This window comes from Miniopterus schreibersii (genome assembly GCF_964146895.1).
Source record: "Miniopterus schreibersii genome assembly, chromosome: 9".
NCBI classification, from domain to species: Eukaryota; Metazoa; Chordata; class Mammalia; order Chiroptera; family Miniopteridae; genus Miniopterus; species Miniopterus schreibersii.
In genome coordinates, this window is record NC_138118.1 from 7,026,428 (window position 1) to 7,042,063 (window position 15,636).

Genomic DNA, 15,636 nt, shown 5'->3' on the forward strand with positions numbered 1-15,636 from the left:
TCCCGCTCAGATGCTCTTGGAACAGGAGAGGCAGGGCTCTGTTACATCCTATGGACCAGGCCCTGGAAGCACCGTGGGATTTCGGCGGAATGTTCACATCAGAGGCCTGGACATGCAGGCCTGACATGTATGAAATATTTGGGGAGTGCAGGAGCTACAACTTCCTCTCTAGAAAACAGTTTACTGAGCTCTTCCTCCTTTATAAGGTGGACACACTATGTCCAACGTGCACTAAAACACACAGTGTGGCCGCCCCTCCATCACAGAGCAGGAGATCCCGCCATGGCCAGGAGTTGCAAGGGGCTGGCAGAGCTGGGAGAGCACTCAGGGGGCTCTGCCTGAGCTGGGCAGGGAGGGAGGGGGTTAGAAACAACTAGAAGCCTCCCTGGAGCTTGGCTGAGGCCCCTCCCTCTCCTGGGGCTCTCTCAGCTGGGACAGGGAGGTTTGAGTACAGAGAGCCACGGGCCCTGCAGGGCTGTGTCTAAGCTGCTGGCACAGAGGTACACGGCCGAGTCTGCCAGCTGCAGGGCGCTGATGGCCAGCTCAGAGCTGTAGTCACCCGACTGGTTGGCTGAGAAGTGCTCAGGGAGGTTTCCTCTCTCCCTCTCCCCCTTTTCATAAAAGGAAATGAGGAACTGGGGGCCCTGCCCCGGAGCCTGCTGGTACCAGTACAGTGTATCGTGTCCAGGTTTGGGGTGACATTTCAGAACCGCCTTCTCTCCAAGGACTTGGATTAGGTGTCTTGGGGACTGGGTGACTCCAGCAGCCGCCGAACCTGTGGAGGAAGGAGACAGAAGCTGGAGACCAGCGCAGGAAGGAGATGGACACTCCAGACACTGTCAAGAAGGGATGTCCCATCTGTTCTCAGGACTCACCTGCCCCCAGGAGACACAGGGCCACACAGCAGAGCAGCCGGGAGCCCCTGGATGATTCCAGAAGGACAAGGATGGCCATCTCCCTGCTCAGGGACTGGACTTCGTGGTGAGAGAGCAGAGATCTTGCCCCTCCCTTTGCTCTGTTTGGAGGGCTTGCCTGTGACGTCACAGTTCTGATGTCACTGTCCTTGTCGGCTCCCGCAGGCGCCCTGCAGCCCCTGGACAGGCTCAGCTGGTCCAGGCGGTCCCCACTCCGTCCAGCTTCCTAGGAGCAGGCGCAGCTGGCGGTGCTGGGCTGGGCCGGGCGGGGTTGGGGACAAGGGGCCATCACCGCAGACTCTCTGTTCTCCTTCCTGGAGCACGTGCCTCTTGCTCTGCACCTGGCTCGGTTTCCCCGGCTGCCCACTGAAGCCCCGACACACTGTCCACCAGACACAGGCCCCCAGAGAGGCCTTCACTCCGGGGAGGCCAAGTTCACGCTCCCTGCTGAGGCCAACACTCCTGCACAGCAGCTCATGGGAGAAGATCCCATCAGCAAACCTCTGCTTCCCCAGGTAATCTCCAGGATGCAGGGGCCCAGCCAAGACTCTCCCCCTCCCCCTCCCTTCCCTCAGGGCGCCAGCTCCCCATCAGAGGCTCACTGGGTGGGTGCACAGCGCCCCCAGGCGGCCCCTGTGCAGCAGGGCTGTTGACACTGCCCAGGCTGCCTGGCTCCTGCCTAAATTCGGAGTCAGGACCTGCCCGAGCCCTGCACAGCGCCCGCTGCTGTGATGTGCACTCAGCTCAGCTCACCCTCGGCATGAAGAGTGACAATGGCACGACCCATATTTGCAAGCATTGGGTTACCCTTGGGACTCCCAGGAACCTGTGGTCCATGATCTGACCCCTCCAACGATGGCTTTAGATTTCAGAGACACGCAGCGGCACAAACAGATGGGTGCCTGGCTGTTCATATTTATGACAAGTAATATATGACAACATGTAATGTAGCAAATATATGAAAATAAACAGGGCGTTATGATCAACAAAATATCTCCTCTTCTTGAGTTAAGGACTTCAGGGATATTATTTCACATCAAAAAGCTCGGAGACTAAATACAACATTCTCTAGAAATCAGATTTAGTCACGGAGTCAAGATGAAACTGGAAATGTTGGGAAAAGATGCTTTAGTCTAACCCTCAGGATGGAGCCGTGGGAAAATGAAAAAAGGAAATAAAGCACGTGGGTCCTTGCTCCAGGCAGACCCAGGGCAGCCTTCCTGGTGTCGGTGTTGTGTGCGAATCAGTCAACAGGCACAAGGCAGGGGGGACCGTCCCTCCCCCAGGAGGACAGTGTGAGGCTGCTGCAGGAATTCCCAGGGGACAGAAGAGGCCTTAGAGCGAGAACATGTCAGGGTGGCGGTCGCAGCCCTTCCAGACGCCGAGGACAGTGCAAGGGACAGTGCCGCCCCCAGAACCAAGGCTGTGCCCGGGAGCGGCTCCCAGTCCCGCAGAGGACTGTTGGTGGCCAGGACACGCTGTCCTTGTCCTGGTTGCTGAGCTGGCGCTGGGATCCTAGACCTGAAGGAGACAGAAATGCTTCCGTCCCCGGCCCTGACAGCCACCGCACTTCAGGGTTAATCTGGGGCCTCTTTCTACCCAAAGGGCAGCCGAGGACCGAGCTCCTTTCGGGCGGGAAATGCAGAGGAAGGAGGGCCCCTCAGGGCCTCCAGGAGCTGCCAGGAGAGAGAAGCAGGAGGTTTGAGGGCAGGGAGGGGGTGACTGTGCCACACTGTGGTTGGGCTGCTGGCACAGAGGTAGGTGGCTGAGTCCCCCCGCTCTGCTGGCTGGATCTTCAGCTCGGAGTAAGTGCCTTTAGGCCTGTCGGCAGAGAACCGCTCCTGAGGCATCCCCGATGTGTCTGAGGGTCTCTCGTCCACAAAGTAAACCAAAAACTCCGGGCCCTGTCCCTGCATCTGCCGGTACCAGTAAAGGCTGTTGTGTCCAGAAATTGGATCACACCTGAGAGTCACACCCTGTCCCCTCTGTGTGACTAGGTGCCTGGGGGACTGGGACACTCCATCCTCTGTGTGACCTGTGGAGACAGAAGTTGGAAATAGAAGGAGAAAAAACAGTGATAGTCTCACACTCACACACTCACACACACACACACACACGCATTCACTGGAGCCTGGGTTTTCTGAGGGCTCACCTGCCCCCAGGAGACAGAGGGTCACCCAGCACAGGAGCCTGGTGCCCATGGCAGGGTCAGGACAGGAGTGGGAGGCGCACCAGGTCGTGGTCCTTGTGAGCATGAGCAGAGGGGGAGGCATTTCCTTGCCTACCAGGCAGTTTCCACAGTGACGTCACTGCCTCTATCGAGCCCTTCGTCTCAGGGACCCTGATGGGTCTGGATGCAGAGGTCTCACCGCCTCTCCAAGTTCACCTTCTCATTCGCCGGTCACTCCTGTCCGCTGGCCGTTCTCACTGAGACTTGTCAGCGGCATCTTGAATATCAGGTAGCAAAGGGTGATCCGCTGTGTTACCTGCACGTCAGGACCTCCTGGGAGCCTCCTTGGGTGGGTCACTATCCCCTCCACTCTCCCAGTCACACCTGCTCAACCCGACCCGTTCCTCAGGGAGAGTGGGCGTCAGGGCTGATTGGCTCTGCCCTGGAGGCACTGACACTCAGATACAAGACATGAAAGGATGCCCTGGGAAAACATCTGAGCTGGAAGCTCCTGTTCCTCCTGCAGGTCACGACCATGTGCCCTCCCTGTGATCATTAACCTCCATGTCCTATTATGTCTCCAAAGCCCCACAGCAGAGCCCCGTGTCCTTCTAGGTCACCATGCATTCCACAGTAGGTTTCCTGCAGCTTCGTTATGGAAAAAGACTCCAGTCCATTGGCCTTTAAGACGCGAGCGTGTAATACACGGGGGGTCTAGACGGATGTGGCTAAGCGGTGACCTTCCACCCTGGAGCCCTCAGACTCAGGCCATAGGGAGGAAAGCAGCCTCCCCGCCAATGGGGCCCCTGCAGAGCACCGGCAGTAACAGCTGGGGGTGCCCGAGGCCCTGGGCCTGGGGAGCACTTACAGAAACTACACCGAGGTTCATCCTGTGGACGCGGCCGCTGGGCTCCGCGGTTTAGGAGTTTGCACAGGGCTCCCCTGAGGCCAGGACGCAGGATCTGCCCTTGCTTTTGTGTGCAGGGAGGAGGGGGCCCTGCAGGGCTGTGGATCTTGGCTGGCACAGACGTACACAGATGTCTGGGAGAGAGTCGTGGAATCCAGTGTGAGGGGGAAGTCCTTTGGACTTGGTGTTTTGACAGTGTGCCCTTCAGGGACCTCTCCTCTGGCGGTGATCCCACGGCTGAGTGAGTAATGGATCAGCCTCAGCCCATGGCCCAGGTCATATCGATACCAGGACATTATATTAATGTTACCAGTCTGGTGACACCTGAGAGTCCCCTTCTTTCCTGTCCCTGTAACTTTGTATCTTGGGCTCTGGGTGATCCGGGCATCCAGGTGTCCTGTAAGAGAGCCACAGACCTGATGTTGTCATCCTGAGACAAAGGCTTGGGCTGAGGTCTTTGGAATCCAGGGCGGGAGGCCCTCCTGGACTCACCTGCCCACAGGAGACAAAGAGCCACCCGGGAGAAGAGCCCGGTGGCCATCTCAGCTCCAGGGCAGAATCTCATGTCTCCCTCCTCTGTTTTGGGGCAATGGCAATGGGCTCTCAGTGACTCACTGATGTCCCCTTCCCTGACAAATGGTGAGCTGCAGAGCGAACCTGCCACTCCCCTTCCCGGCAGGAACAAGTCAATGACGTAGATCAAGTTGAACAGTTCAGAGAGGGAAGAATGTGTGAGTCTGGTTTTGAAAGAAATCTTATAACTATATATGCCTTTTTCCTTGCCTTAGGGTAAGGGGATTCGTTCCCCTATGCAGAAAGATACAATTCCTATTTTGTATGCGGTTATATTTTTTTTCACAGTATTACTGTTAATTCAGAAACTTCTTTTCTCAAAATTCACCTCCAAATACCTTCTACTAGTGCTTCTTTGTATAAATTCTGGCTGATTTAGATGTCAGCCCACAGTGATCCTCTCAGTTACAGGAACCCCCTGATGCCAGGAAGTTGTCAAAGCCTTTGGTCAGGTCATTGGAACCTGAAGACTTGTTTTACTTTGTCTCACGATCCACAGACTGAGGGGGGCCCTGCCGTCGGCGCTCAGGTCTCTGAGGACTCATGGGTTAGAGTTGTCCCTTGGTTTCAGCTGAGGCCACAGAAGACTGGACCACCCAAATCCCCGTGACTGTGACTTTTGTGGAAAACACAGGAGGCTCGTTAGGGATGTGGGTGAGATATTCAGCCAGAGCTACACGTGTCGGATGCCTCCAGGGCCACAGGGAACTGTCCTGTCTCCATTCAGAAGGCGTTGCACCCACCAAATGGGAGAATATAATTGAATCCTAAATGTGCTCATGTGCCAAGCTCAGAGCTGCTCATAATCCTTACAAGCCGCTATTTCTTATGTAGGGTACATCTCAGCATGAGGTGTCCCTATTTCTGCGGCTGCAGAGCTTGATGTCATCTCGATGGGCAACTATCATATCGAAACAGTGAGGAGGACAGGGAGCCAGATATCAGAGGCCAGGAGGAGCTGGTGCGCCATCGCCCGGAAAGGCCGCGGCCTGGGGTCTGGCCAGCCCAAGAAAGGCCTCTCTGTCTATACCCAGGACTCCTGGGCCCCAGGCGACCAAGAGCCACCTGGCAAAGGAGCCCACTTCCTGAGGCCGGGTCAGTGCAAGACAGAGGCGTTTTTCAACTAGTACTCACTCCCTGTGGGTTAGAGGACACCCAATCCCAGAGTCTGAGTCCTGTTCTCATAATAAGGTACAATCTATCCATAATATTAGTGTTCTCAATGACACCCTAATTTTTTTAGGGAGATAAGCATTTATCAGGACTATTTCATTTGTTATTTATTTCATCCCCTGGCTCCTGGCCCTCCAGGAGCCTTAGCAGGCCTAGGGGCTCCTATGCTAGAGAGGAGGCCGGGAGCAGAAAGCAGAGGGGCTCCCAGCCTGCAGGTGAGGAGGGTGCTTTGAGCTCCAGGGAAATGCACAGACTTGCACGCAATTGTCCCCTGCAGCTGAGGCTGAAACCAGAGGTGGGCCGGGATGGAGGGACAGCACTAGAGGCTCCACTGTGGTGGTGCCTGGTCACATGAAATGTTCCCTTCTATCGGCTCTTTTGTGTGATCACCAATCGCTCTGAAGCCACCCCTTTCTGGATTCTCCACACCTCCCTGCACAGGAGACCTAACATCAAACAGAAAGTGCTGTCCGGAGTCCCACTTTCATTTTCCCTAAACAGGCACCTTTTTGTAGTGAATTTCTCCAAAAAAATTACCAGACAACAGTATTTGAATTTCAGAAGATTGTGTCTGGAGCATAGTTGACTCAGGCAAAAGTGATCCGTACAGCCTTCGAACCCAGAATTGCACACAGTAAATCACTGAGCTAGACTAGATATTTGTCACACAGTTTATGGGAAACTAAGATTAACTGAACCTGGATTTTTTAGTAAGCAATTTGTTTTATTTGCTCGTGTAATATCTCAGCAAGTCATGCATACTGGCCCCAGTTTACAAATGCAAAAATTCAGACAAATCTTTTTTGAGTCCCCACCCCAAGGCAGGTCAGAATATGAACACACAGGTCCCCAACAGCTGGATGTCCTTCCTGGGCCAAGGTCACCTCCCAGGTGAAAGCAGTTATGCAAATGATTTGAGTCAGAGCCAGCATTTCTGAAAGGGACCTCTGGGTCAATGCTCCCATTTGGAAGACGCCTCGGTCTACGCAAGGCTGGAAGCATTGAAGCCTGGGTGGAATGTGAGTGTGGCCCATGATCGAGTCTAGTTCCCATATTTCTCAGTTATGCCACTTTTGGCAATTTCTCCAAACTTTCTGAAGATCAGTGTTTCCCCCTGTAAGGTTGGTGACTATAAATAAGGTGATTGAATTAAATGCACAAAATGAGTAGAATTTAAGTCCCCCTTGCTCATCAGTAAACTAGTGCCCAGTCGGTAAATGTCATTTAACAGCTGTGACCCTCAGCTGTTTCCTGCAACTCCTGACCTGGGCACAGTAGCAGTTTCAGATGTTCTGATGGCAAGTGGTGAGTGAGGGACCCTCTCTCTTCAAGCCTTCCAGTGGATTAGAAGCACTCATGCCCTGTACTGACTCCCAGAATCCTGCCTCAAATTCCTAAGGGCCTTCTGTTTTCTAGGCTGAATCCTCTGCTAGACTTGAAACCCCCCGGCCACTTAGCTCCTCTATTAGGGGGACATTATGGCCTCCCTCTTCCTGAAATAGGACAGGACAGACATACGTTTCCTGGCTTGAAGTTCTATGTCCTAGAAGGTGGCAGGCAGTCAGCTGTGTAACCTCACACATGATGTGTGACTTTCCCATCCGCGCTCAGATGCTCTTGGAACAGGAGTGCCACGGCTCTGTTACATCCTATGGACCAGGCCCTGGAAGCACCGTGGGATTTCGGAGGAATGTTGACATCAGAGGCCTGGACATGCAGGGCTGACATATATGAAATATTTGGGAAGTGCAGGAGCTACAACTTCCTCTCTATAAAGTTTACTGAGCTCTTCCTCCTTTATAAGGTGGACACACTATGTCAAACGTTCACTAAAACACACAGTGTGGCCCCCCCTCCATCACAGAGCTGGAGGTCCCGCCATGAACAGGAGTTGCAAGGGGCTGGCAGAGCTGGGAGAGCACTCGGGGGCTCTGCCTGAGCTGGGCAGGGAGGGAGGGGGTTAGAAACAACTAGAAGCCTCCCTGGAGCTTGGCTGAGGCCCCTCCCTCTCCTGGGGCTCTCTCAGCTGGGACAGGGAGGTTTGAGTACAGAGAGCCACGGGCCCTGCAGGGCTGTGTCTAAGCTGCTGGCACAGAGGTACACGGCCGAGTCTGCCAGCTGCAGGGCGCTGATGGCCAGCTCAGAGCTGTAGTCACCCGACTGGTTGGCTGAGAAGTGCTCAGGGAGGTTTCCTCTCTCCCTCTCCCCCTTTTCATAAAAGGAAATGAGGAACTGGGGGCCCTGCCCCCGAGCCTGCTGGTACCAGTACAGATATATGTGTCTAGATATGGGGTGACATTTCAGAACCGCCTTCTCCCCAAGGACTTGGATTAGGTGTCTTGGGGACTGGGTGACTCCAGCAGCCGCCGAACCTGTGGAGGAAGGAGACAGAAGCTGGAGACCAGCGCAGGAAGGAGATGGACACTCCAGCCACGGTCAAGAAGGGATGTCCCCCCTGCTCTCAGGACTCACCTGCCCCCAGGAAAGAGAGGGCCATGCAGCAGAGGAGCCAGGTGCCCCTGGGGGATTCAGGTGGGACAAGCCTGGCCATCTCCCTGCTCAGGGCTCTGGACTTCATGGTGAGAGAGCAGAGATCTTGCCCCTCCCTTTGGTCTGTTTGGAGGGCTTGCCTGTGACGTCACAGTCCTGATGTCACTGTCCTTGTAGGCTCCCGCAGGCGCCCTGCAGCCCCTGGACAGGCTCAGCTGGTCCAGGCGGTCCCCACTCCGTCCAGCTTCCTAGGAGGAGGCGCAGCTGGCGGTGCTGGGCTGGGCCAGGCGGGGTTGGGGACAAGGGGCCATCACCGCAGACTCTCTGTTCTCTTTCCTGGAGCAGGTGCCTCTTGCTCTGCACCTGGCTTGGTTTCCCTGGCTGCCCACTGAAGCCCCGACACACTGTCCACCAGACACAGGCCCCCAGAGAGGCCTTCACTCCGGGGAGGCCAAGTTCACGCTCCCTGCTGAGGCCAACACACCTGCACAGCAGCTCATGGGAGAAGATCCCATCAGCAAACCTCTGCTTCCCCAGGTAATCTCCGGGATGCAGGGGCCCAGCCAAGACTCTCCCCCTCCCCCTCCCTTCCCTCAGGGCGCCAGCTCCCCATCAGAGGCTCACTGGGTGGGTGCACAGCGCCCCCAGGCGGCCCCCTGTGCATTAGCGCTGGTGGCTGGGCCCTGCCAGGCTGGCTTCTGCCTAAATGAGTGGTCAGGTGTCCCCAGGACCCTGCAGAGCTCCTGCTGCCGTCATGTTTCCCTGTCTGGGCTCACCCTTTGCATGTGGCAGTGAGGGAGGCGGGATGCATTTTCCCAAAATGGAATAAAAATTTAAATCTCACGAGTGCGGAGTTAGTGGGAGTATTTTAGGTGGGAAATGATCTGCGGCGGGGAGTAAGAGAGCAGGGAGGGAGACGCAAGGAAGGGAAAGCCGGGATAAGGCCCAGTATTGTGGTTGTGCTGGGACATCAAGGGTGGACTTTGTTGGAACCTGCTGAGGAGCACACAGATGCCTCCTGAGGTGGCCCCCTGAATACAGAAGCTGGGGTTTCATCCCCTGGCTCCTTCCCGTCCAGGAGCCTTAGCCCTTCTGCAGCCCTGGCTGCCTGGTGTGCAGGCCCCGGGGGCTCCTATGCTAGAGAGGAGGCCCCAAGGAGAAAGCAGAGGGGCTCCCAGCCTGCAGGTGCGGAGGGTGCTGTTTAGCACTGCACACAGTAAATCACTGTGCTAGACTAGACATTTGTCTCAGAGCTTATGTGAAACTCAAATTACTTGAGCCTATATTTTTATTAAATAATTTGTTTTATTTGCTTGTGTAAAATCTCTGCAAGACACCCATATTGGCCCCAGTTTACAAATAGAAAAATTCAGACAAATATTTCTGAGTCCTCAGCCCAAGGCAGGTGAGAGTGTGAACAGATAGGTCCCTACAGCTGGATGTCCTTCCTCATTAGCAGGTCACCTCCCAGGTGGAAGCTGTTATGCAAATGAGGAGTGTCAGCCAGCAATCCTGACAGGGACCTTGGGGTCAATGCTCCCATTTGGAAGATGCCTCCCTCTACCCAGTGCAAAGGCTGGAGGGACTGAAGCCTGGGTGGAGTCAGTGTGGCCTGGGTTTGAGTCCCTGTTGGGTTGTCTGTTAGCTGTGCCCCGTGTTGGAAATTATCTAACTCTTTAACAATCAGTGTTTTCACCTGTAACGTTGGTGACTCGTGGTACCTCCCGAGAATGTGTAATAAATAAGGCAACTGAATGAAAAGCACAAAATGAGTAGAATTTAAGTCCCCCGTGTTCATCAGCAAACTAGTGCCCAGTCTGTAAATGTCCACACCCTTCATGTGACCGCTGTGCCGCTCAGCTGTTTCCTGCAGCTCCTGACCTGGGCTCAAGTAGCAGGTTGGGATGTTCTGATGGAAAGTGGTGAGTGAGGGCCATCTGGGCCCCTTCCTCCCCACAGCTTCTAGGGCCTTAGAAGCACTCAGGCCCTCTCCTGACTCCCAGGATCCTGCCTGAGACTCCTAGAGGCCTTCTGTTTCCTTGGGGAATCCTCTGCTAGGCTGGAAATCCCCCAAGTCACTTAGCCCCTATATTAGGGGGACATCTTGACCTCCATCGATGAGTCTCCATGAACAAACACAGGACAGATGCACTTTCTTCGGCCTGAAGTTCTATGTCCTAGAAGGTAGGGGAGAGTCAGCTCTGTAACCTCACATATGATGTGTGACCTTCCCATCCCCGCTCAGATGCTCTTGGAACAGGAGAGCCAGGGCTCTGTTACATCCTATGGACCAGGCCCTGGAAGCACTGTAGGATTGTGGCTGAATGTTTAATTCAGAGGCCTGGACATGCAGGGCTGACATATATGAAATATTTGGGAAGTGCAGGAGCTACAACTTCCTCTCTAGAAAACAGTTTACTAAGCTCTTCCTCCTTTATAAGGTGGACACACTATGTCGAACGTGCACTAAGACACACAGTGTGGCCGCCCCTCCATCACAGAGCAGGAGATCCCGGCATGGTCAGGAGTTGCAAGGGGCTGGCAGAGCTGGGAGAGCACTCAGGGGGCTCTGCCTGAGCTGGGCAGGGAGGGAGGGGGTTAGAAAGAACTAGAAGCCTCCTTGGAGCTTGGCTGAGGCCCCTCCCTCTCCTGGGGCTCTCTCAGCTGGGACAGGGAGGTTTGAGTACAGAGAGCCACGGACCCTGCAGGGCTGTGTCTAAGCTGCTGGCACAGAGGTACACGGCCGAGTCTGCCAGCTGCAGGGCGCTGATGGCCAGCTCAGAGCTGTAGTCACCCGACTGGTTGGCTGAGAAGTGCTCAGGGAGGTTTCCTCTCTCCCTCTCCCCCTTTTCATAAAAGGAAATGAGGAACTGGGGGCCCTGCCCCGGAGCCTGCTGGTACCAGGACAGTCTTGTGTGTCCAGAGATGGGGTGACATTTCAGAACCGCCTTCTCCCCAAGGACTTGGATTAGGTGTCTTGGGGACTGGGTGACTCCAGCAGCCGCCGAACCTGTGGAGGAAGGAGACAGAAGCTGGAGACCAGCGCAGGAAGGAGATGGACACTCCAGCCACTGTCAAGAAGGGATGTCCCCCCGGCTCTCAGGACTCACCTGCCCCCAGGAAAGAGAGGGCCATGCAGCAGAGGAGCCAGGTGCCCCTGGGGGATTCAGGTGGGACAAGCCTGGCCATCTCCCTGCTCAGGGCTCTGGACTTCGTGGTGAGAGAGCAGAGATCTTGCCCCTCCCTTTGCTCTGTTTGGAGGGCTTGCCTGTGACGTCACAGTTCTGATGTCACTGTCCTTGTCGGCTCCCGCAGGCGCCCTGCAGCCCCTGGACAGGCTCAGCTGGTCCAGGCGGTCCCCACTCCGTCCAGCTTCCTAGGAGCAGGCGCAGCTGGCGGGGCTGGGCTGGGCCGGGCGGGGTTGGGGACAAGGGGCCATCACCGCAGACTCTCTGTTCTCCTTCCTGGAGCACGTGCCTCTTGCTCTGCACCTGGCTTGGTTTCCCCGGCTGCCCACTGAAGCCCCGACACACTGTCCACCAGACACAGGCCCCCAGAGAGGCCTTCACTCCCGGGAGGCCAAGTTCACGCTCCCTGCTGAGGCCAACACTCCTGCACAGCAGCTCATGGGAGAAGATCCCATCAGCAAACCTCTGCTTCCCCAGGTAATCTCCAGGATGCAGGGGCCCAGCCAAGACTCTCCCCCTCCCCCTCCCTTCCCTCAGGGCGCCAGCTCCCCATCAGAGGCTCACGGGGTGGGTGCACAGCGCCCCCAAGCGGCCCCTGTGCAGCAGCGCTGTTGACACTGCCCAGGCTGCCTGGCTCCTGCCTAAATTCAGAGTCAGGACCTGCCCGAGCCCTGCACAGCGCCCGCTGCTGTGATGTGCACTCAGCTCAGCTCACCCTCGGCATGAAGAGTGACAATGGCACGACCCATATTTGCAAGCATTGGGTTACCCTTGGGACTCCCAGGAACCCGTGGTCCATGATCTGACCCCTCCAACGATGGCTTTAGATTTCAGAGACATGCAGCGGCACAAACAGATGGGTGCCTGGCTGTTCATATTTATAACAAGTAATATATGACAACATGTAAAGTAGCAAATATATCAAAATAAATAGGGCCTTATGATCAAGAAAATATCTCCTCTTCTTGAGTTAAAGACTTCAGGGATATTATTTCACATCAAAAAGCTCGAGACTAAATAGAACATTCTCTAGAAATCAGATTTAGTCACGGAGTCAAGATGAAACCGGAAATGTTGGGAAAAGATGCTTTAGTCTAACGCTCAGGATGGAGCCGTGGGAAAATGAAAAGAAAATAAAGCACGTGGGTCCTTGCTCCAGGCAGACCCAGGGCAGCCTTCCTGGTGTCGGTGTTGTGTGCGAATCAGTCAACAGGCACAAGGCAGGGAGGACCGTCCCTCCCGCAGGAGGACAGTGTGAGGCTGCTGCAGGAATTCCCAGGGGACAGAAGAGGCCCTAGAGCGAGAACATCTCAGGGTGGAGGTCGCAGCCCTTCCAGACGCCGACGACAGTGCGAGGGACAGTGCCGCCCCCAGACCAAGGCTGTGCCCGGGAGCGGCTCCCAGTCCCCCAGAGGACTGTTGGTGGCCAGGACACACTGTCCTTGTCCTGGTTGCTGAGCTGGCGCTGGGATCCTAGACCTGAAGGAGACAGAAATGCTTCCGTCCCCGGCCCTGACAGCCACCGCACTTCAGGGTTAATCTGGGGCCTCTTTCTACCCAAAAGGCAGCCGAGGACCAGAGCTCCTTTCGGGTGGGAAATGCAGAGGAAGGAGGGCCCCTCAGGGCCTCCAGGAGCTGCCAGGAGAGAGAAGCAGGAGGTTTGAGGGCAGGGAGGGGGTGACTGTGCCACACTGTGGTTGGGCTGCTGGCACAGAGGTAGGTGGCTGAGTCCCCCCGCTCTGCTGGCTGGATCTTCAGCTCGGAGTAAGTGCCTTTAGGCCTGTCGGCAGAGAACCGCTCCTGAGGCATCCCCGATGTGTCTGAGGGTTTATCGTTCAAAAAGTAAACCAAAAACTCCAGGCCCTGTCCCTGCATCTGCCGGTACCAGTAAAGGTAGCTGTGTCCAGAAATTGGATCACACCTGAGAGTCACATCCTGTCCCCTCTGTGTGACTAGGTGCCTGGGGGACTGGGACACTCCAGCCTCTGTGTGACCTGTGGAGACAGAAGTTGGAAATAAAAGGAGAAAAAACAGTGATAGTCTCACACTCACACACTCACACACACACACGCATTCACTGGAGCCTTGGTTTTCTGAGGACTCACCTGCCCCCAGGAGACAGAGGGTCACCCAGCACAGGAGCCTGGTGCCCATGGCAGGGTCAGGACAGGAGTGGGAGGCGCACCAGGTCGTGGTCCTTGTGAGCATGAGCAGAGGAGGAGGCATTTCCTTGCCTACCAGGCAGTTTCCACAGTGACGTCACTGCCTCTATCGAGCCCTCCGTCTCAGGGACCCTGATGGGTCTGGATGCAGAGGTCTCACCGCCTCTCCAAGTTCACCTTCTCTTTCGCCGGTCACTCCTGTCCGCTGGCCGTTCTCACTGAGACTTGTCAGCAGCATCTTGAATATCAGGTACCAAAGGGTGATCCGCTGTGTTACCTGCACGTCAGGACCTCCTGGGAGCCTCCTTGGGTGGGTCACTATCCCCTCCACTCTCCCAGTCACACCTGCTCAACCCGACCCGTTCCTTAGGGAGAGTGGGCATCAGGGCTGATTGGCTCTGCCCTGGAGGCACTGACACTCAGATACAAGACATGAAAGGATGCCCTGGGAAAACATCTGAGCTGGAAGCTCCTGTTCCTCCTGCAGGTCACGACCATGTACCCTCCCTGTGATCATTAACCTCCATGTCCTATTATGTCTCCAAAGCCCCACAGCAGAGCCCATGTCCTTCTAGGTCACCATGCATTCAACAGTCGGTTTCCTGCAGCTTCGTTATGGAAAAAGACTCCAGTCCATTGGCCTTTAAGACGCGAGCGTGTAATACACAGGGGGTCTAGACGGATGTGGCTAAGCGATGACCTTCCACCCTGGAGCCGTCAGACTCAGGCCATAGGGAGGAAAGCAGCCTCCCCGCTGATGGGGCCCCTGCCAAGCACCGGCAGTAACAGCTGGGGGTGCCCGAGGCCCTGGGCCTGGGGAGCACTTACAGAAACTACACCGAGGTTCATCCTGTGGACGCGGCCGCTGGGCTCCGCGGTTTAGGAGTTTGCACAGGGCTCCCCTGAGGCCAGGACGCAGGCTCTCCCCTTGCTTGTGTGTGCAGGGAGGAGGGGGCCCTGCAGGGCTGTGGATCTTGGCTGGCACAGACGTACACAGATGTCTGGGAGAGAGTCGTGGAATCCAGTGTGAGGGGGAAGTCCTTTGGACTTGGTCTTTTGACAGTGTGCCCGTCAGGGACCTCTCCTTTGGCGGTGACCCCACGGCTGAGTGAGTAATGGATCAGCCTCAGCCCATGGCCCAGGTCATATCGATACCAGGACATTATATTAATGTTACCAGTCTGGTGACACCTGAGAGTCCCCTTCTTTCCTGTCCCTGTAACTTTGTATGTTGGGCTCTGGGTGATTCGGGCATCCAGGTGTCCTGTAAGAGAGCCACAGACCTGATGTTGTCATCCTGAGACAAAGGCTTGGGCTGAGGTCTTTGGAATCCAGGGCGGGAGGCCCTCCTGGACTCACCTGCCCACAGGAGACAAAGAGCCACCCGGGAGAAGAGCCTGGTGGCCCTCTCAGCTCCAGGGCAGAATCTCATGTCTCCCTCTTCTGTTTTGGGGCAATGGCATTGGCCTCTCAGTGACTCACTGATGTCACCGTCCCTGACAAATGGTGAGCTGCAGAGCGAACCCGCCACACGCCTTCCCCGCAGGAACAAGTCAATGACGTAGATCAAGTTGAACAGTTCAGAGCGGGAAGAATGTGTGAGTCTGGTTTGAAAGAAATCTTATAACTATATATGCCTTTTTCCTTGCCTTTGGGTAAGGGAATCCGTTCCCCTATGCAGAAAGATACAATTCCTATTTTGTATGCGGTTATATTTTTTCTCACAGTATTACTGTTAATTCAGAAACATCTTTTCTCAAAATTCACCTCCAAATACCTTCTGCTAGTGCTTCTCTTTGTATAAATTCTGGCTGATTTAGATGTCGGCCCACAGTGATCCTCTCAGTTACAGGAACCCCCTGATGCCAGGAAGTTGTCAAAGCCTTTGGTCAGGTCATTGGAACCTGAAGACTTGTTTTACTTTGTCTCACGATCCACAGACTGAGGGGGGCCCTGCCGTCGGCGCTCAGGTCTCTGAGGACTCATGGGTTAGAATTGTCCCTTGGTTTCAGCTGAGGCCACAGAAGACTGGACCACCCAAGTCCCCGTGACTGTGACT

At 55.5% G+C, this 15,636-nt stretch overlaps 1 gene segment (V, D, J or C); it reads right to left on the reverse strand.

The window, feature by feature from the left end:
* Positions 1-425: 425 nt before the first annotated feature.
* LOC308562033 (T cell receptor beta variable 5-6-like) lies at positions 426-954 on the reverse strand. The segment is given in 2 exons: positions 876-954; positions 426-775 (listed from the first exon to the last, which is right to left on the reverse strand).
* Positions 955-15,636: the final 14,682 nt, after the last annotated feature.